Source organism: Manis pentadactyla, chromosome 4, assembly GCF_030020395.1.
Source record: "Manis pentadactyla isolate mManPen7 chromosome 4, mManPen7.hap1, whole genome shotgun sequence".
In the NCBI taxonomy this organism is placed as follows: Eukaryota; Metazoa; Chordata; class Mammalia; order Pholidota; family Manidae; genus Manis; species Manis pentadactyla.
Genome location: NC_080022.1, coordinates 29,690,477 through 29,712,750, shown reverse-complemented (window position 1 = coordinate 29,712,750; position 22,274 = coordinate 29,690,477). Strand labels below are relative to the sequence as shown.

The 22,274-nt window shown below is 42.3% G+C and overlaps 1 long non-coding RNA gene across 3 annotated transcripts in view; it reads left to right on the top strand.

The window, feature by feature from the left end:
* LOC118907708 (uncharacterized) overlaps positions 1 to 22,274 on the top strand; it is a 141,582-nt gene that overhangs the window by 30,732 nt on the left and 88,576 nt on the right. For all 3 annotated transcript variants that reach the window (XR_008996973.1, XR_008996972.1, XR_008996971.1), the window contains exon 3: positions 13,311 to 13,475. This is a non-coding gene — a long non-coding RNA (uncharacterized LOC118907708). The remainder of the gene's footprint in view (positions 1 to 13,310; positions 13,476 to 22,274) is intronic.

Here is a 22,274-nt window from a genome sequence, read left to right as displayed (position 1 = left end):
TAGTTTTTAATATAAACATTTAATGCTACAAATTTTTGTCTTAAGCATTTCTCTAGGTACACTCCACACATTTTGATGTGCTGTGTTTTAATTCTCATTTAGTTCAAAATGTTTATAATTTCTCTCCTGGTTTCTTTAGATCCATGTGTTATTTGGAAGGGTGCTGTTTAGTTTTCAAATGTTTCAGGGATTTTAGATAACAGATTTGTTGCTGTTATTGATTTCTACTTTAAATCTGTTGTGGCCTCAGAGCATACTTTGTGTGATTTCAGTGATTTTAAATTTATTTGAGACTTGTTTTATGTCCAATTATTATCATAGTGAATGTGGACTTGAAAAAAATATGTATTCTTCTCTTTTGAGTGCTGTGTTCTGTAAGTATGTGATTTTTCTGATTATCTACTTTTTATGGATATAGTAACTCCAGTTTTCTTTATATTAGTGCTAGCATAGCATATATGTTTAAAAAAATCCTTTTAGTTTCAACTCATATGCGTCCTTATATTTAAAGCAGGACTCTTGTAGATAGCATACAGATGGGTCCAATCAGACACTCTCTACCTTTTAATTGTGCTATTTAGACTACTTATATTTAATAAAATTATTGATATGGTCTGGTTTAAATCTACCATTTTTCTATTCTTTTCTATTTGTCCATCTGTTCTTTGTACTATTTTCCCTCTTTCCTTGCCTTCTTTTATAATAATGAGTTTTAAAATAATGATTCCATATAATCCTCAGTATTGGCTTATTAGTATCTCTCTTTGTTGTATTCTTTTAGTGCTTGGTATAGGGTTTATATATGCATCTTTAACTTATCACAGTCAAACTTCAAACAATATTATACTGCTGCATATAGTATAAGAATCTTACAATAATTGCTTTAATTTCCCCCATCCTGTTCTTTTTGCTATTGTTTTCATAAATTTTACTGGTACATATGCTATAAACTCCACAATGCATTGTTATTATTTTTTATTTAAACTGCCAATTATTTTCTAAATAGATTCAAAATGAGAAAATGAAATCTTTTGTATTTGCCCACATATTAGTTATTTCTGGTGCTCTTCATTCTTTTGTATTGATCAAAATTTCCATCTGGTATTATTTTCCTTCTTCCTGAAGAGCTTCCTTTGTCATTTCTTGTAGTACAGACCTGATGGCAATAAGTTGCCTTAGCTTTTGTTTCTCTAAAAACTTTTTAGTTCATGTTCAGATATGAAAGATACTTTTTCTGGATAAAAATTTAGGTCGACAGTTTTTTTTTATAGTATCTTAATAATGTCTTTCTATATTTCCAGTTTGTGTAGTTTTTGACATGAAATTTTCTGTCATTTTTATCTTTGTTTTTCTGTGTATATGTATAATGTGTCTGGTTGCCTTTATGATAATCTTATTTTCTTTATCATGATTTTTAACGTTTTGATTATGATGTACTTTACAGTGTTCTTCCTTTCTCCTTCCCTCCCTCCCTCCTTCCCTCCCTTCCTTCCTTCCTTCCCTCCTCCCTTGAATCTATTAAGATTCTTGGAATTGTGGGATTATAATTTTCGAAAAATTTGAAAAAATACTTGGTCTTTCTTTAAATGTTATATCTGCAAACTCCCTATCCCTTTTTATGGAGCTTCAATTATACATGTCAGACTGCTTGATTTTGTTTTAGATCTAATAATTTGGAGCTAATGACCCAAAATTTCCCCCAGTCTCTTTTCTCTCAGTGCTTCATTTTGGATAGTTTCTATTGATATCATTTTAGAGTCACCGATCTCTTCTTTTTCAGTGTCAAACCTCCTGGTAATCCTATCTGATTTGCCTATTTGACATACTCTGTGATGTCTACTAGGCCTTTCATATTTAATATGCCCACAGTAAAACCCTTGATTCACTCCTCTCTCTTCCAAACTTGTTCCTCTCATAGTATTTTTGTCTTCGCAATAGGACTCATTCAGTAGCTTAGCATTAACCCATAGATTCAAAGCAAAAACTTTGGAATCATCTTCACTTTTTCTTTCTTCTCTCCTCCTACATCTAATCCATTAGTAAGTCCTGAAGGCTCAGCTACAAAAATATATTTGAGAGCACTCACCCCTTACCACCTTCCCTGCTGCCACTTTAGTCTTGGTCATGATCACTTCTTGCTTGGACTGTTGCCATAATCTCCTATGTGATATTCCTGCTTTCGCTCTTGCCTATTCTTACTTTAACCTATTCTCACAGAAGCCAAAACAATCTCTTCAAAGGTTCAATCAGATCATTTTACTTTCCTGTTAAAAACCCTCAAATGGTTTCTCATTACATTTGAAATAAAATCCAAATATCTTCCCATAGCCTATAAGGCCAAACAATCATCCCCTGACTATTTCTCTAACTAAATTTCCTAGCATTTTCCTTCTTCCACTTACCTATTCTAGTCAGACCTAAGTCCTTTCTTTTTTTTTTTGTAGATAATTATTTTTTATTGAAGGGTAGTTGACACACAGTATTACATTATATTAGTTTCAGGTGTACAACATAGTGATTCAACATTCATATACATGACAGTTCTAGGTACCAGCTATCACCATACCAAGCTGTTACAATATCTTGACTATATTCATTACATTCTGGTTACTTATTATTTTACCATTGGAAGTGTGTACGTTTTTTTTGTGTGTGTGGGTGAGGGCATCTCTCATATTTATTGATCAAATGGTTGTTAACAACAATAGAATTCTGTATAGGGGAGTCAATGCTCAATGCACAATCATTAATCCACCCCAAGCCTAATTTTCGTCAGTCTCCAATCTTCTGAGGCATAACAAACAAGTTCTTACATGTAGAACAAATTCTTACATAGTGAAAAAGTTCTTACATGGTGAACAGTACAAGGGCAGCCATCACAGAAACCTTCGGTTTTGCTCATGCATTATGAACTATAAACAGTCAGTTCAAATATGAATACTCATTTGATTTTTATACTTGATTTATATGTGGATAACACATTTCTCTCTTTATTATTATTATTTTTAATAAAATGCTGAAGTGGTAGGTAGATACAAGATAAAGGTAGATAACATAGTTTAGTGTTGTAAGAGAGCAAATGTAGATGATCAGGTGTGTGCCTGTAGACTAAGTATTAATCCAAGCTAGACAAGGGCAATAAAACATCCACGTATGCATAAGATTTCTCTCAGAACAGGGGGGGTGAGGTTCTAAGCCTCACCTCTGTTGATCCCCAATTTCTCACCTGATGGCCCCCCTGCGACTGTGCCTGTCTTAGGTTGTTCCTCCCTTGAGGAATCTTACCCGTCTCTGGCTAACCAGTCATCTTCCGGGGCCATACAGGGAAATGTAAAGTTGGTAAGAGAGAGAGAAGCCTTATTGTTTGAAATGGTTAGCTTTTTACTTCTTTGCATATTTATGCCCTGTGGCTTCTATGTCCAGCATTTGTCTTGAGGTATCTTTACCACTTGGAAGAATTATGATACTCGGTCAATTTGATATGAGGCACGAATTCTATTTAAGGGTTGTAATTAGGAAGGAAGAAGAAAAGCTATAGAAGTAGCAGGCGGAAGAAAACATGGGAAGATTGATTATTTCTTTGACATACCTTCTTGTAGAGTAACTTCAGCATGTATAGGTTTTAAGCTACTACTTAAATTGCGCACACACATTAACATAATAGGAGTATAGTTACATAACCAAAGCATACCTGTAATTACCAGCCATCTCCAGTGAAACCAAGAAAACCAGTTAGGCACTTTAGGCATTTGTGAAAACTTATCTATGATATGGTGGATATTGTCCAACTGAACTTGAACAGTCTGAGAGAAATCAGACAAATTAAAACAACCCATTCCTGGGGAATTTTCACATCCCTTATGTTCTTTTAACAGTAAATAGTCTGTAGTTGTAAGATTTTGGAGCGCTACAATTTGCACTTCTCCGAATTCTTGATTGAGTTCCAACAGTATAGATCCAGTCAAATTTGTTGTTTTACTGTATGCACAGGCCAGCTTAGATATCTCCTTCCTCATTCCCATGGCAAGTCCAGGAACTGGTGGGATGAGTGCATCTACAGCTGTAGCAGTGCATGGATCTTTGTTGGGGTTTTTTGATGATCATCTTCTGGCATGAGTCTTCCAGAGAGTGCTGATGTTGGAAGTTCTTTTTCATATCGTATCTTAGTTCATTTTTGGGGTAGCCCAATTAGGCTTTGATCCTCTGTATAAACACAAACAGACCCTTTGCCTACACTTTTATATGCCCTTTATACTCTTGTGTAGAACTCATTGGAGGTTACCACACAGGAACTGCCCCTTTTTTTTTTGGTATCACTAATCTACACTTACATGACAAATATTATGTTTACTAGGCTCTCCCCTATACCAGGTCCCCCCTATAAACCCCTTTACAGTCACTGTCCATCAGCATAGCAAAATGTTGTAGAATCACTACTTGCCTTTTCTGTGTTGTACAGCCCTCCCTTTTCTCCTACCCCCCCCATGCATGCTAATCTTAATACCCCCCTACTTCTCCCCCCCTTATCCCTCCCTACCCACCCATCCTCCCCAGTCCCTTTCCCTTTGGTACCTGTTAGTCCATTCTTGAGTTCTGTGATTCTGCTGCTGTTTTGTTCTTTCAGTTTTTCCTTTGTTCTTATATTCCACAGATAAGTGAAATCATTTGGTATTTCTCTTTCTCCGCTTGGCTTGTTTCACTGAGCATAATACCCTCCAGCTCCATCCATGTTGCTGCAAATGGTTGGATTTGCCCTTTTCTTATGGCTGAGTAGTATTCCATTGTGTATATGTACCACATCTTCTTTATCCATTCATCTATCGATGGACATTTAGGTTGCTTCCAATTCTTGGCTATTGTAAATAGTGCTGCGATAAACATAGGGGTGCACTGATCTTTCTCATACTTGATTGCTGCATTCTTAGGGTAAATTTCTAGGAGTGCAATTCCTGGGTCAAATGGTAAGTCTGTTTTGAGCATTTTGATGTACCTCCATACTGCTTTCCACAAAGGTTGAACTAACTTACATTAACACCAGCAGTGGAGGAGGGTTCCCCTTTCTCCACAGCCTCGCCAACATTTGTTGTTGTTTGTCTTTTGGATGGCAGCCATCCTTACTGGTGTGAGGTGATACCTCATTGTAGTTTTAATTTGCATTTCTCTGATAATTAGCGATGTGCAGCATCGCATCTTTTCATGTGTCTGTTGGCCATCTGTATTTCTTTTTTGGAGAACTGTCTGTTCAGTTCCTCTGCCCATTTTTTAATTGGGTTATTTGTTTTTTGTTTGTTGAGGCGTGTGAGCTCTTTATATATTCTGGACGTCAAGCCTTTATCGGATGTGTCATTTTCAAATATATTCTCCCATACTGTAGGGATCCTTCTTGTTCTATTGATGGTGTCTTTTGCTGTACAGAAGCTTTTCAGCTTAATATAGTCCCACTTGTTCATTTTTGCTGTTGTTTTCCTTGCCCGGGGAGATATGTTCAAGAAGAGGTCACTCATGTTTATGTCTAAGAGGTTTTTGCCTATGTTTTCTTCCAGGAGTTTAATGGTTTCATGACTTACATTCAGGTCTTTGATCCATTTTGAGTTTACTTTTGTATATGGGGTTAGACAATGGTCCAGTTTCATTCTCCTACATGTAGCTGTCCAGTTTTGCCAGCACCATCTGTTGAAGAGACTGTCATTTTGCCATTGTATGTCCATGGCTCCTTTATCCAATATTAATTGACCATATATGTCTGGGTTAATGTCTGGATTCTCTAGTCTGTTCCATTGGTCTGTGGCTCTGCTCTTGTGCCAGTACCAAATTGTCTTGATGACTATGGCTTTATAGTAGAGCTTAAAGTTGGGGAGTGAGATCCCCCATACTTTATTCTTCTTTCTCAGGATTGCTTTGGCTATTCGGGGTCTTTGGTGTTTCCATATGAATTTTTGAATTATTTGTTCCAGTTCATTGAATAATGTTGCTGGTAGTTTCATAGGGATTGCATCAAATCCGTATATTGCTTTGGGCAGGATGGCCATTTTGACGATATTAATTCTTCCTAGCCACGAGCATGGGATGAGTTTCCATCTGTTAGTGTCCCCTTTAATTTCTCTTAAGAGTGACTTGTAGTTTTCAGAGTATAAGTCTTTCACTTCCTTGGTTAGGTTTATTCCTAGGTATTTTTGTTTATTTATTTATTTATTTATTTTTGATGCAATTGTGAATGGAGTTGTTTTCCTGATTTCTCTTTCTGTTGGTTCATTGTTAGTATATAGGAAAGCCACAGATTTCTGTGTGTTGATTTTGTATCCTGCAACTTTGCTGTATTCCGATATCAGTTCTAGTAGTTTTGGGGTGGAGTCTTTAGGGTTTTTTATGTACAGTATCATGTCATCTGCAAATAGTGACAGTTTAATTTCTTCTTTACCAATCTGGATTCCTCGTAGTTCTTTGTTTTGTCTGATTGCCGTGGCTAGGACCTCCAGTACTATGTTAAATAACAGTGGAGAGAGTGGGCATCCCTGTCTAGTTCCCGATCTCAGAGGAAATGCTTTCAGCTTCTCGCTGTTCAATATAATGTTGGCTGTGGGTTTATGATAGATGGCCTTTATTATGTTGAGGTACTTGCCCTCTATACCCATTTTGTTGAGAGTTTTTATCATGAATGTATGTTGAACTTTGTCAAATGCTTTTTCAGCATCTATGGAGATGATCATGTGGTTTTTGTCTTTCTTTTTGTTGATGTGGTGGATGATGTTGATGGATTTTCGAATGTTGTACCATCCTTTCATCGCTGGGATGAATCCCACTTGGTCATGGTGTATGATCCTTTTGATGTATTTTTGAATTCGGTTTGCTAATATTTTGTTGAGTATTTTTGCATCTACGTTCATCAGGGATATTGGTCTGGGGATATAAAACTCTAAGGAGAATGGGTATTATGTCTTCCCTGTACGTCTGATAAAATTCCGAGGTAAATCCATCTGGCCCGGGGGTTTTGTTCTTTGGTAGTTTTTTGATTACCGCTTCAATTTCGTTGCTGGTAATTGGTCTGTTTAGATTTTCTGTTTCTTCCTGGGTCAGTCTTGGAAGGTTGTATTTTTCTAGGAAGTTGTCCATTTCTCCTAGGTTTCCCAGCTTGTTAGCATATAGGTTTTCATAGTAGTCTCTAATAATTCTTTGTATTTCTGTGGGGTCCATCGTGATTTTTCCTTTCTCGTTTCTGATACTGTTGATTTGTGTTGACTCTCTTTTCTTCTTAATAAGTCTGGCTAGAGGTTTATCTATTTTGTTTATTTTCTCGAAGAACCAGCTCTTGGTTTCATTGATTTTTGCTATTGTTTTATTCTTCTCAATTTTATTTATTTCTTCTCTGATCTTTATTATGTCCTTCCTTCTGCTGACCTTAGGCCTCATTTGTTCTTCTTTTCCAATTTCGATAATTGTGCCATTAGACCATTCATTTGGGATTGTTCTTCCTTTTTAAAATATGCTTGGATTGCTATATACTTTCCTCTTAAGACTGCTTTTGCTGCGTCCCACAGAAGTTGGGGCTTAGTGTTGTTGTTGTCATTTGTTTCCATATATTGCTGGATCTCCATTTTGATTTGGTCGTTGATCCACTGATTATTTAGGAGCGTGTTGTTAAGCCTCCATGTGTTTGTGAGCCTCTTTGCTTTCTTTGTACAGTTTATTTCTAGTTTTATGCCTTTGTGGTCTGAAAAGTTGGTTGGTAGGATTTCAATCTTTTGGAATTTTCTGAGGCTCTTTTTGTGGCCTAGTATGTGGTCTATTCTGGAGAATGTTCCATGTGCACTTGAGAAGAATGTGTATCCTGTTGCTTTTGGATGTAGAGTTCTATAGATGTCTATTAGGTCCATCTGCTCTACTGTGTTGTTCAGTGCTTCTGTGTCCTTACTTATTTTCTGCCCAGTGGATCTATCCTTTGCGGTGAGTGGTGTGTTGAAGTCTCCTAGAATGAATGCATTGCAGTCTATTTCCCCCTTTAGTTCTGTTAGTATTTGTTTCACATATGCTGGTGCTCCTGTGTTGGGTGCATATATATTTAGAATGGTTATATCCTCTTGTTGGACTGAGCCCTTTATCATTATGTAGTGTCCTTCTTTATCTCTTGTTACTTGCTTTGTTTTGAAGTCTATTTTGTCTGATATTAGTACTGCAACCCCTGCTTTCTTCTCGCTGTTGTTTGCCTGAAATATGTTTTTCCATCCCTTGACTTTTAGTCTGTACATGTCTTTGGGTTTGAGGTGAGTTTCTTGTAAGCAGCATATAGATGGGTCTTGCTTTTTTATCCATTCTATTACTCTGTGTCTTTTGATTGGTGCATTCAGGCCATTTAGGGTGACTATTGAAAGATATGTACTTATTGCCATTGCAGGCTTTAAATTCGTGGTTACCAAAGGTTCAAGGTTAGCCTCTTTAGTATCTTACTGCCTAACTTAGCTCGCTTATTGAGCTGTTGTATACACTGTCTGGAGATTCTTTTCTTCTCTCCCTTCTTGTTCCTCCTCCTCAATTCTTCTTATGTTGGGTGTTTTGTGCTGTGCTCTTTCTAGGAGTGCTCCCATCTAGAGCAGTCCCTGTAAGATGTTCTGTAGAGGTGGTTTGTGGGAAGCAAATTCCCTCAGCTTTTGTTTGTCTGGGAATTGTTTAATTCCACCATCATATTTGAATGATAGTCGTGCTGGATACAGTATCCTTGGTTCAAGGCCCTTCTGTTTCATTGTATTAAATATATCATGCCATTCTCTTCTGGCCTGTAGGGTTTCTGTTGAGAAGTCTGATGTTAGCCTGATGGGTTTTCCTTTATAGGTGACCTTTTTCTCTCTAGCTGCCTTTAAAACTCTTTCTTTGTCCTTGATCTTTGCCATTTTAATTATTGTGTGTCTTGGTGTTGTCCTCCTTGGATCCTTTCTGTTGGGGGTTCTGTGTATTTCCGTGGTCTGTTCGATTATTTCTTCCTCCACTTTGGGGAAGTTTTCAGCAATTATTTCTTCTAAGATACTTTCCATCTCTTTTCCTCTCTCTTCTTCTTCTGGAACCCCTATAATACGGATATTGTTCCTTTTGAATTAGTCACACAGTTCTCTTAGCATTGTTTCATTCCTGTAGATCCTTTTATCTCTCTCTATGTCAGCTTCTATGCGTTCCTGTTCTCTGGTTTCAATTCCATCAATGGCCTCTTGCATCCTATCCATTCTGCTCATAAACCCTTCCAGAGTTTGTTTCATTTCTGTGATCTCCTTTCTGGCATCTGTGATCTCCCTCCGGACTTCATCCCATTTCTCTTGCGTATTTGTCTGCATCTTTGTCAGCATGTTTATGATTTTTATTTTGAATTCTTTTACAGGAAGACTGGTTAGGTCTGTCTCCTTCTCTGGTGTTGTCTCTGTGATCTTTGTCTGCCTGTAGCTTTGCCTTTTCATGGTGATAGGAATAGTCTGCAGAACTGGGACGAGTGACGGCTGGAAGAACTTCCCTTCTTGTTGGTTTGTGGCCCTCCTCTCCTGGGAGAACAGCGACCTCTAGTGGCTTGTGCTGCGCAGGTGCGCGCAGACAGGGTTTCTGCTTCCTGCCTGGCTGCTATGGAGTTTATCTCCGCTGTTGCTGTGGGCGTGGCCTGGCTCGGGCCTCTGCTCCAAAGTGGTGGAGTCACGTTGGAGGGGGAGCGGCTGGGAGGCTATTTATCTCCGTAAGGGGCCTCCCTGCTCCCTGCAGCCCAGGGGTTACGGTGCCCAGAGATCCCCAGATTCCCTACCTTTGGATTAAGTGACCCGCCCTGCCCCTTTAAGACTTCCAAAAAGCACCCGCCAAAACAAAACAATGACCACAAAAAAAAAAAAAGAAAGGTGGCCGCTCGTTTTTCTTTATTCTCCGGCGCCAGCCTCAGGCATCTGCTCACCGGTCTTGCTGCCCTGTTTCCCTAGTATTGGGGTCCCTATCCCTTTAAGACTTCCAAAAAGCGCTCGCCAAAACAAAACAGCAAAAAAAAAAAAAAAAAAAAATTGGTTGCGCGCTTTTCTTATGTCCTCCAGCGCCCGGCCTCTGGTGCCCGCTCACTGTTCTTGCTGCCCTGTTTTCCTAGTATCCAGGGCCCCCTGGGCACGTACTGTGTCTGTGCTCTGGCCCGGATGGTTGGGGCTGGGTGTTCGGCAGTCCTGTGCTCTGTCTCCCTCCCTCTCTGCCTATTCTTCTCCTGCCAGTAGTTGGGGGGATGGGCGCTGGGCTCCTGCCGGGCCGGGGCTGGGTTCTCTCAGGTGCGGATATGGTCTGGATATTGTCCTGTGTCCTCTGGTCTTTATTCTAGGAAGGGTTGTCTTTGTTATATTTTCATAGATATATGTGGTTTTGGGAGGAGATTTCCGCTGCTCTACTCACGCTGCCATCGTCCGCCCCCTCCCCTAAGTCCTTTCTTATTTCTGAACACAATTAAGAAATTTTATCACACTCAGAGCCTTTGCACATGCTGTTCGCATTGTTTATTGTGCTCATCCATCTTATCTTTGAAGTATAGTTGCACATTGTTATCATTCATGTCTCAACTCAAATATTATCTCTTCAGAGAGGTCTTCTCTTACCTAATGGAAACTTCTCATTCCCATCATTTTCTTATCTCATTAGTCCCATTTATTTTCTTTATGACCCATGACATTAATTGCAGAAATGGACACAAATTTCCATCCCTCCCTCTTTTGATGCCTCCTTGCAATGTGACTTTGCAACACTTTCTATCAAGAGGTGGAATCTATTTCCCCATTCCTTGAATCTGGCCTGGACTTATGACTTGTTTTGGCCAGAAAAATGTTTTGGAAGTAAAGGTGTGCTGGCTCTGAGCCTGCCATCTTCCATTCTTACTCTTGGACCCCAACAACTGCCATGTGAAGAAGCCTGAGCTAGGTTGGTGGAGGATGAGAGAGCACATGGAGGAAAATAGGCAAAATAGGCACTTCAGCCAACAGTCAAGTCTTCCCTGGAAACAGAGTCACCTGGCTGACCTGGAGCAACTGCAGATGCATGAGCAAGCCCAGACAAGACAGGTGGGACTGCCAAGCTGACCTGCAGTTTCAAGCAAGAAGAAATGGCCAGTTTCAAAAGATCATAAAATATTTGTATGGTTGGTTATGCCAAAAAACTAACTGATCCAACTCATGTCATGATTTGAAATAATCTTATGTATATACTCACTTCTATGTTGTGTTCCCCCACTAAGATCTCCTCAAGGGTAGGGAGTTTTGCTTATCATCATGTTGTAGTGGTTATTGCTATAGCATTGGATCAAAATGACAGTATGGTATTTTAAGAAAAACCAAAATACTGGTGTTTCATCGAAAGGGTGAGATACGGCCACCAAATTCTTCTACGCATTGTCCTAAGTTCTTCCTAAAGGAAAGCCGGGGTACAACTGAGGCAATATTGTTCTTCCAGGAGAAAGGTGGTCAAAACAAACTCTCCGAGGAGAAGAGAAATCAGGCAGGAACAAGGGATGGGGCCCTTTTCTGGGTGGGGGGCAGAGTGAATCCAGCCCTGGAGGAAGGAAGCTGTGAAGATCTGGGAGCCTCATCCTGTCCTTGTCCTGCCCCCAACCCCAGTTCTGCTGCCGTATCCTTCTTGTTTGCCTTACCTTGGCCCCTCATTCCTGTTCTAAGGAGACCCCATTAGGGCCCTCAGGAGAACAGCAGACTGGTTTGGGGCAGAGTACAAATTACTAATAACACTCAAACCAACCAACTGAAAGAAAAAGCAAACAGTGATCAACCAACCAATGGTCCGGTCATGGAATTTTAGCAATAGTTGGGGAGAAATACAGACAAGAGGATTTCTAAAGGAAGGCTTCCTTGGCCGAGTATAAACTCTGATGTAGCATAACATTTTCTGCGATCTTTCCAGATATAAATAGTTAAAATTTAAATTAAAAAAATACTCAAGTAATGGTATTATACCAACAAACGTATTAATATTTTGATACTTAAAGCTGGTATAATGTACTGGAATGTCCGAACACTGACCACCTATATTGCAATTGCCATAATGTCCCCACTACCTATAACAGTGCCTGGCAGGTACTCAATCTATGACTGAATATATGAATGAAAAAATGCTTGCCAGGGTTTGGCTATGGAAAGGGGCTGGGTGGAGGTCCAGCACCAGGGTAGGCAACTGCCCTCAAAGGTACATATGCACTCCACCCATACACACGTCAACTCTCCAAACAACAGCAACCCTCCCAGGCAGGCCCCAGCCCTGACAGGGGAGCAGGAGGGCCACTGCTGGTGCTGAGAGGCATGCATCCTAGGGCTAAGGCGGCAGGTTGGTAGAGGTGGTGGTGCAAACTGTCTGTCTGCAAACCCTGGTCTGGCGGTGTGAGTCTTCTGGCAGATGCTCCAGCAGGGGTGCCCCTGGGGAGGAATATAACAGAAGAAGCAGCAGGAATGACCACCTTCTTGGTGCTTGCAGTGTACCAGGAACTGTGCGAAGCCCTATTGTATATTGCTTTATTCTAATCTTTATGTAACTCCATTTTATGGATGAGGGAAATGAGACCAAGAGAAGTTAAGTCACTTGCTTGGACTCACACAGCTAGGGAGTGGCAGAGGCCAGGCTTTGAACCTATGGCTTCCTGTGCCACCCTCCCTGAAGGCTGAGCGAGGCCAGAGGCTGCCCTCTTTGGAGCTGACGTCCCTTCTTCTCTCCCCAGTGAGGGGCCACCCCCAGCTCTGAGACCCCACCTTCCCCTGCCCGGCCTCCTGGGCCTAACCCTCACTCATGATGTTTTTCTTTTTGGGATCAGCCTATTGTTCATCTCCAGCTGTGGTCCACTTTCTAAATAGCTCACGCTCTTACCATTTCTCTGCATTTGGGCTTGTCTGAGAAAGGGCTCAACTACTTCCTACCAGGCTAGTGTGGGTTCCCTCATCGGTCATAGCCCTCCTCCTCTCAAGCCCACACACCCACCCCATCTATGTGCATACATGTCGCCTTCCCAAAGAACAGACATATCCAACACCACATGCAAGCTCAAATACCAGAGACTTGCATTTACACAGGTGAGCTACTGTTTTTACACACATGCAGGATACACTCCACACATGTGTACACAGGTACCCCCCACCACTGGAAATCATACACCATACAGCATACCCACACGCACATACACACCTGCTAAACTTCACACCCACGCACAGAATTGCCCTCCTACCCACACTCCCTCCTGTTACAGGTAGATGGTTATTTGATGTACTGGGTAGTCCAAGTGGGGCAAGAAGCTCCTTACCCTCACCATGTGCCCCAACAAATTCCAGATATATATGGAAGAAAACAGAAGATGCTGGAGCTGAAGTGAATTAAGCAGGCACCAGACAGCTGTGGGCAAGCAGGAGCTACAGATCCCACTAGAAATCGACGATGCTATGTTTGTGTGAGAGACATCCCGGCAATATGACTGATACACTGAGGAAAAAGGGCTGGTGGGTCAAAGGACCCCTCGAGGCCTCTGGGAAGGAAGAAAATGAGGATTACAAGCATGGTGAAAGAGAGAAAATCTAAATAGGACTGGCTTTAGATATTTGAATAAAGCAGAGCGTGAATGAGAGAAGAAAATTCCCAAGGAGGAGTAAGGTGTGTCCCTCCCCTGAGATGAGAATTCCCAGGGCTGGGAGGTGTGGCGGCCAGGCAGCAAAGCCTGGGAGATGGGGATCAGGCTGTCTCCCAGCAGCTGTGCTGTGGTGTCCCACGTGCTTCCCCCAGCCTGGAGTATGAAGAATGGTTATTGTGTTGCCAAGAAGCCTAAATGGAAATTGGGTCATGTCTGAGCCTGGCAGGTCACATCTTTGGGCATCCATCCATTTGGTTCAGATGTGGGGCTCTGGAGCCAGAGGTGGGGGATCAAGAGGGCAGCCTGGGGTCCGGCCCATCCGGCCCAGTGAACCGGCACTGGGGCCTTGCAGTGAGCTGTGCTTTCTGGTGACCCTGTGTTGAAGGCACAGGCAGCATTGGGGACAAGGATCTCCTTCCCACCTTTTCTGGGAACATGATGTGGCCTCAGGTTAGGAGGGACCACAGGCGTTCTGCATAGGGGAGGTGTTCCTCCTGAGGGTGCTGGCTGAGTGGGGGCGATGGTGAGGGCCTCCTAAGACTTTGCTAAAGGTGGCAGGGGCAGAAACATGAGCCCTTGTTCATGCTCATGTGAGTCTGCATTACCCTTGGTCATCTCCATTCAGAAAAAGGTGTAACATCTCAGGGGGCTGGAGTTTGCTGTAAGCTGGTCAGGGCGTTGGGGTGAGCTGAAGAAATTTGAGAATTCTGATATGTGACCTCAGTGAAGCCCAGAGGCCTGTCTAGGGACATTTAAGTTATTTTGTCTTTACCTCAAAACAAATTGATCCCTGAACAATAGCAGCAGGTCATCCAAATACCACTCTCTGGAGGACCTTTCCTACTGTTCTCCCAGGGGTTTGCCCTATTTGCTCATCCCGTTTCACAGGGTGGGGAGCTTTACTTAGACTTAAAGCTGTGAAAAGGCTCTGGGCCATCTTGGTCATCCAGGAGCAGCTCTGCTCCCAGAAATCCTGGAGAGGCTCAGGGAAGGCTCCCTGGAAGAGAGAGTTTGGACATTTGGCTTGGGTGAGCAGAGTTTGATTAGCAAAATGCTAATGCTGGAGGCATTGTAGGCAGAAGAACCTGCGTGGACCAAGCCGGGAGATGGGGAATCTGGCAAGTGTGGGGCAGCTGGCTGAGGCCAGCATTGTGGTTAATTTTATGTGTCAACTTGACTGGGCCACAAGCTGCCAAGATATTTGGTTAAACGTTATCCTTGGTGTACCTGAGAGGGTGTTTTTGGAAGAGATTCACATTTAAAGTGGTAGACTGAGTAATGCAGATGCCCTCCTCCATGTGGGTGGGCCTTGTCCAGGCCATTAAAGGACTGAAGGGAACAAAAGGGTTGAGCAGGAGGGTATGTCTGCTGCTTGACTGCTGGGCTGGGGCCTGGGTCTTATCTTGTCTTCGGACTCAGACTGTTAACTATGCCATTGGCTTCCCTGGATCTCCAGCTTGCCAGCTGTGGGTCTTGGGACTTTCTAGCCTCCATAACTGCATGAGCCAATTCCTTAAAATAAACTTCTTTATATCTGTCTATATCTACATCTATATATCTATATCTATATCTATATCTATATCTATATCTATATCTATAACTGTATCTGTATCTATATCTACATCTACATCTATATCCATATCCATATCTATATCCATATCTATGCTTACGCCTATGCCTATGCCTGTATCTATGCCTATATTTATCTCTGTCTTTATCTGTGTCTCTATGTCCTGTTAGTTCTGTTTCTCTGAGGAACCCTGAGTAGCACAGCCAGAGTAGTGCTTCTCAGCTGTGACTGCACGTTAGCATCATCAAAAAGTATGACTCCCTGGGCTCCATCCCCACAGGTTCTGATTCATTTGGTCCCGGGTAAGGGGTGGGCATCTTTATTTTTAAAAAGCTTCCCTTGTGCAGCTAGGGTAGCGAAGCCCTGGGATGGGGCAAAGAGTATGTGAAGGAGAGGAAGGAAAGGGATGTGGACTCATTCAGGGCATCTGTGCTGCAGGCATTGGTGTAGGCTTTGCGTGTTGGATAGTATACAGGCGGCCCATGCAGTAGCAAGGATTATTCTCCTCATTTTTTCAGATAAGAAAACCAGTTGCTCAGGGAGTGAGTGGCAGGCCCCAGGTCATAAGGCTAGTACAGTGGCAGAGCTGGGATTCACACCCAGGTCTGTCTGACCCTACAGTCTGGAAGATGAGCCCAGAGAAGTTTGGCCCAGAAGTAGAGTTTGCCTTCTCCTCTGGCAGCATGTGGAACAGTGGAGCCTGGTAACTCCCACTTTGCGGTCAGACTGTTTCATCAATAACCCCCACTGTGGCCTGGCAGGAGATCTTCAATCTTGGGGGGGCTGCAGGATGAGTCTCATGACAATGTTTTGTGCCTTTTTGTGTTGTCATATTAGCAGAATATTAGCATCGGACTGGGCCTCGGAAAGCAAATCATTCCTCATCCCCCTGCCTTTCTTCCAGGGTAGGGGACTGTGTCACATTCACTTCTTTATTCCCTTGATGACAATGCTTGGAATACAGTGGGTACACAATTAATGTTCATGGAATTGAAATAAATGACTTTAAAGGTCATAAAACTGATGCAACAAATGCTCAAAAAGTTTCATTGTCTTTTCCTGGTCACAGAGTGAGCTATAGCTGAGCTGGGGCTAGAATCAGTTCTTTTGATCCCCAGGCAAGTGGCCAAAACTCCATGCTGTTGTCCCACAGCTTTGCTGGTTTCAGAATTACAGCCTCTGGGGACTGAATAGGCCTCAGAAAAGTTAATACAGCATTTTGAAATCGTCTTCATCTTCTGTTTTCTTTATAACTCAACAGCAGTGGCTGTCTACAGGGCTGTGAGGAAAGATTCTAAAGCTCCTGAGGCAAGAGAGCCAGCGCTGGTTAGTGATGTGCCATGGATGTGGGAGTGCTTAGTGGCAGCATGCATGCCAGGTATTTGCTGTTCCTAATTTCATCCAAATCTTTTATTTTATGGTTAAGAAAATCAAGGTCTTCTTTGTTATCCACAAAATTATATCAGCAATGGGGGACCCTTATATAAATAGTGGGGGATGCTTCAACAAATCTCAGGTGTTCTAGGGTCTCCTTAAGGAAAGCCAGCATTGGAGTTACAGCGAAGATTTTGGACTTGAAGTCGGATGAAGAGATTAGTGTGATCTCAGGCACATCTCTTCTTTCTGAGTTTCAATTTCTTCATGTGTAAAATGGAGATATAATTGCTGTCTCTTGGGTTGTTATGAAGAATAAAATAAGGAAAGTGTGAAAAATGTCCTATCAACTATGAAGCATTGTGGGATTCAATCCTTCTGTAGATTGTTTTATTGGTCCCAATTCTTTACCTTGCCCTATATATCTATGCCTTTTGCCATATGACTTTGCACAGGGCAAAACAAAGTGTATTTCCCTAGCCCTTAACTTTGGGCTTGGCTATGTGCTTGATTTGTCCGATGGAAAGGGACAGAAGCCTAGGGTGCCGGCTTGTGCTAGTCCTCAAGAAGCATGGAATGTTTCCATTTGCTCTCTTGTGCCTCTATCGTTGTCATGGGAAGAACATGCCTCAGCTAGCTTACATGCCTCAGATGAGAGAAACGAGGAGCAGACTCAGACCTGACCTACAGCTTATTGCTGCCCAGCTGAGTCTGGTCTGGATCAGTTGACGCCCCCGCTGACCAGAAGATGCCTGAGCTTAATGAATGCTTCTTGTGGTAAATGACTGAGGCTGTTTGTTACACAGCAATAGCTGACCAAGGCACCTTTGAAGGCCATTCCTGGTAATAAGCAGATTTTTCTCCCTGGGGTTGCAATTTCATTGTGGAGTGAGCATAGCATATACCCTATGTACTATAGGGGAGGAAGGGCACCTTATCACGATTGGCCTTCTCTCCCTCTTACACCTATGAGAGGAGCCTAGGGGCCCCTGAATGCTCTTGACATTGCAATATGCAACAGCTTGTGTGAGAGCCTCTCACGCCAGACATGGCTCAGGGCATCTAACCGTCCGACTGCTCAATGCAGAACATCATTGCTTTGGTTTTGTTTCATCAGCCTTGCAAGCCATAGCTTCTCCCCATCCACAACCACCTGGTGCCAGCACCCCACTTCTGGGGTTCTTACTGCCTATTCCCCATTCTCTACCCATTCTCTGCATCCCACTTTGGGCTCAGCCAGGGAGCAAGGCAAGTCTGTGGTGGGCAACTCAAGGGCAAAGAAGACCAGCAAGTGTCCTAGAGAATATGCAAAACACTGCATTAAAAAGGCAAAGACTCAGCTTTCTGAGTCCCATGCTTTGAAGTTCAAGCAGAAAATGTGAGAATTGATATGCTAAATGGATGCAAAGAAATCCTTCCCAGAGGTCCCCAGGTCTGAGAACTTTCCCCCAGATGAAGAAAAGAGAGGCGACGTGTGCTGTGAAGTTTTAACTGGTATTTCTTAGAGGAAGAGGCTGTTTGACCTTGAGATCACTGCGCTGAGAGAAAGAAACAAGGGCCATAGCAGGGCCGGGACTTGACTAAGATGCACAGTGATTTAGGCACCGGGCAGGGTCTGGGCCCCGGGTGTGTTGGGAACTGATTGAGCTTTTCCTTTGCTGAGCATATTTTCAGGACCAACCTGGTCCTGAAAGACCAGGGCAGTCACCACCCCAACATGGCTCAGTTGTCACTATCTTCTCACTGGAAAGCACCCCTCTTCAAGGTATTCACATGGCATGGCCCCGCTCTCCTGTCTCAAGGGTCACTCCTGGTTGCCTGTTCTGTTGACGGCTGTGCACCTGTTGCCCTATGCACCTGAGTACCCTGAACACGGCTGCCTTCCTGCATTGCTGGTGTTCAGGCTATTACGGCCCCTGATGCTGCTGATAAACTGTGGAGGCTCGCCACACTGCTCTTTCTGGTCCATGTTTTATGTTTGGAACAGCCCACTCTTCTCCAGTCCTTCCATTCTATGAAGTTTGGGGCCAAAGAAATCCTCATGATTTGGCAGAGAGAAAGGAGTCCCCTGTCTCTCCATCCACACTGCTGGATTGTTTCTTTCTCCTGGATTAACAGTGTTGCAGGGTGATTGATAGAGCATTCAACCCTTCAGGCAAAAATCCATCCCCATCCGTGGGGAGTGGTGTTTCTCCTGTGGTCCTGGCAAGATAATCACAAAATGGTCCAGTGTTGCTATCTTTCTAAGGGTTCGATCTTTCACTTTGTTTTATCTGTGGTCACTTTCTTAAACTCATGTCACAAATGGGAAACTGAGATCCAGAGAGTGTCAGTGGCTTGTCTAAGGTCTCACTGCTGGTTATTGTTGGAGTGTATGTTTGTGTCCCCCCAGAACTCATATGTAGAAACCCTAACCCCTAACGTGATGGTATTAGAAGGTGGGTAGGTTTGGACGAGGTCATGAGGGTGGTGTCCTCCTGATGGGACTAGTGTCATCATAAGAAGGTTAAGAGACAGAGACCTGGCCCTGTGTGCACTCAGTGAGCGAGCAGCAACATACAAGCCAGGAGGTGGGTGCTCACCAGACCCTGAATCTACAGGCACCTTGATCTTGGATTTCCCAGATTTCTCCCTCTGTGAGAAATAAATGTTTGCTGTTTAAGCCACCCCATCTGTGGGGGCCTGCACCTGGATACAAGGTAAGATGCCGGGCCTCTGCCTCTCAGCCCCACCTTCCTTCTCCAGCACAGCATCTCCGGGGGAAGGTAAACTGTACACTAACTGCCACCGTGATCACTTAAGCTTTGTTTACATGACTCATCACAGGAGGGTGAACGTCATTCTGTCTTGCTGAGGACGATGGAGTGGGCTTAGTGTAGGTTCTATCAGCTATAGTGACAAAAAGTTGGAAAAGTGTGTTTCTCCAAGAACACTTGTGGCAAGAGAGCAGGAGCAGACGTCTTGCTGTCCAACAAGTGAGGTAATTAATATTCCATTAACAAGGCTATTACAAGTCCTGAATGGAAATGTGCTTCATCTTCAGGTGCGAAGCCCACTTCTAAGTGAGGTGTAACAGCTGAATAAGCATACCTGCTGATTTATGTCCATAAAACTTAATTTATTAGCAATGTCTTAATTGTGATGGTGCATACAGTCCCTGAGCCATTAGCAAAATCCTCTAAAAGCCGCTGACGAGAATAATATGCCCAATAAATGGGATGAGTAGCACTTTTTCTGCTTCTGAGGCTATAGACTTGCTAATAAGGCTGGGCTGGTCTTTTAATGGAGTGGCCGAGTGGGTGGTGGTGGGAGCTCCTGGAGATCGGAGTGGAGTGTGGCCTCCTCCTCTGCCCCCACAGCTGTGTCTTGAAGGGTGGTTGATATTTGGACAAGTGGAGATACTGGGAGGGGTGGAGGGAACAGGAGGGGGCTCTCTCTAAGGTATGGCGAGTGTGGCACAGAGGTGGATGGGAAGGTGTGCATTACAGTGAGTCGGCAGTTCAGCTGAAGATACCTTCATGTATTACCTCCCCTTCCCTCCCTGCCTCTATCTCGCACTGCCAAGAGATTGGTGCTGGATTGAGCACACACAGAACCTCAGTCCTTGGGTGTCCCTTAAAATGCTGAGGTCGCTTGAATGCCCGGAATGCCTGGATCCCCTCGCATGTGGATTCAGACATGCTGCCCTGCTATAATGCCCGAGCTCAGAAGTACAAAAGCCTGGTAGAACAAATAGCCCAAGGGCTTCGAAGGACAGATTATTTTGTACAATGCAATATCCATCTAGATGAATTTAGGTTGCCAAACAGAATCTTTTATCTCTGGGAACTCTAATGGCCATAGAAGAATCATCCCTGCTTTCTCCCTGCATGGGAAGGAAAGGTGTTAGAACCCTCATTATTAGGCAAAGCAATTCCATTGACTGCTGCCCAGGTCTGACACCCAGAAGTTCTTTTCTGTTTCTTTCATGGACACTAATTTCTGAAAAGGGCAAATGGAAAAAATAGATTGAATAGGTTATCCTGGTGGCAAGCTTTGTTACTGAGCTTGCTGCTTGCAGCTATGCAGCACCCCTCCCTTCCCTGCCACTGTCCCCACAGGCGCATCAGAGGGCCCAGGGCTTCAACCCTCTTGGAATGGAATGCACGAGAGTCCTGCAGAGCAGCCTCACTGCTAGTTCTACCCAAGACACTTGTTCTAGTCAGTCCAGCTTTTGTTCTTAAACTTGTTTGGAGTCCCATTACTCAAGACCAAAAGAATCTTGAGTAATGTGTTCTGCTATGCACACCCAATACTTTTCTTACTGGACAGTATAGGAGAAAAAGGTGAGAAAAGAACTAATAATGTAAGGAAAGGATACTAGCCTCGAGAAGGTATCAAAATCCTATTCTAAAGTTTAAAAAAACAATAAACTTTATTGAGATGTAATTTACGTATAATACAATTCAAATATTTTAAGCACGAAAGTTGATGACTTTTGATAAAAGTGTATACCCATGTAACTACCACCCACTTATGAGACAGAACATTTCCATCTCCCCAGGCAAGTTTCCTGGTGCCCCAATGCCACATTGCTGCCAGGTAACCACTGCTATGGTTTCTATTGTTGTTGATGAGTTTTGCCTATCTTAGTATAGCATATAAACCAAGGCCCATAAATCACACAACATGTATCCTTTTTTATCTGTCTTCTTTTACTCAGCATAATTATTTTGAGATTCAGTCATGCTGTTGAGTGTCTCAATAGTTCATTTTTATTGCAGAGTAGTATTCCAATGTCTGATTACAGTGTAATTTGTCCATTCACCTGGTATTAGAAATTTAGGTTGTTTTCACTCAGGGGCTATTATGGATACAAGTGTTAGAACATTTATGTACAAATATATACACATATATATTTATATATGAAAATAACATTTATATATTAAAATAATGTATTTATATATGAAAATAATATATTTATTATATATATTATATATAACTTTTCTTGGACAAATATGTAGGAGTAGAACTGCTCAGTTGTACATGTTTAACTTTGTGGGAAACTGCCAAATTGTTTTTCCAAATGGTTGTAACAATTATATATTCCTATCAGCAGGATATGAAAATTCTAGTTCCTCCACATCTTTATCATCTGATTCTGGAATTGCCTGTCTTTTAAATGTTAGTCATTCCAGTGGTTGTGAAGTGATAGCTCGTTATGGTTTTAATTTGCATATCTCTGATGACTAATGTTAATATCTTTCATGTATTTATTGGCCTTTGTATATCTTTTGTGAAGTGCCTACTCAAATTTTGCTCATTTAAAAAAATTGAGTAGCTTCTTTTCATTATTGATCCATAGGGTTTTTTATATATTCTGGATACAAGCTCCTTGACAAACAGGAGTGATCTAAATATTTTCTCTAGTCTGTGGCTTGTCTTTTCTTGAGTGTCTTTTAAAGCATAAGTGTTGTATTTTGATGGAGTTTAATTTATCTTTTTTTGTCTTTTCTGTCTCAGAAATCATTGCCTACCCCAAATAGCAAAGATTTTTCTCTTACGATTTCTTCTAGAAACATTATAGTTTCTGGTTTTATGTTTATAACTATGATCCATTTCAAAATAGTATTTGGGTATGGTATGAAGTAGAGATTGAGTTTCTTTTTCTTTCATATGACTATACAGTTGTTCTAACACCATTTCTTTGAAACACTATCCTTTTCCCATTGAGTTATGTTGGTCCTA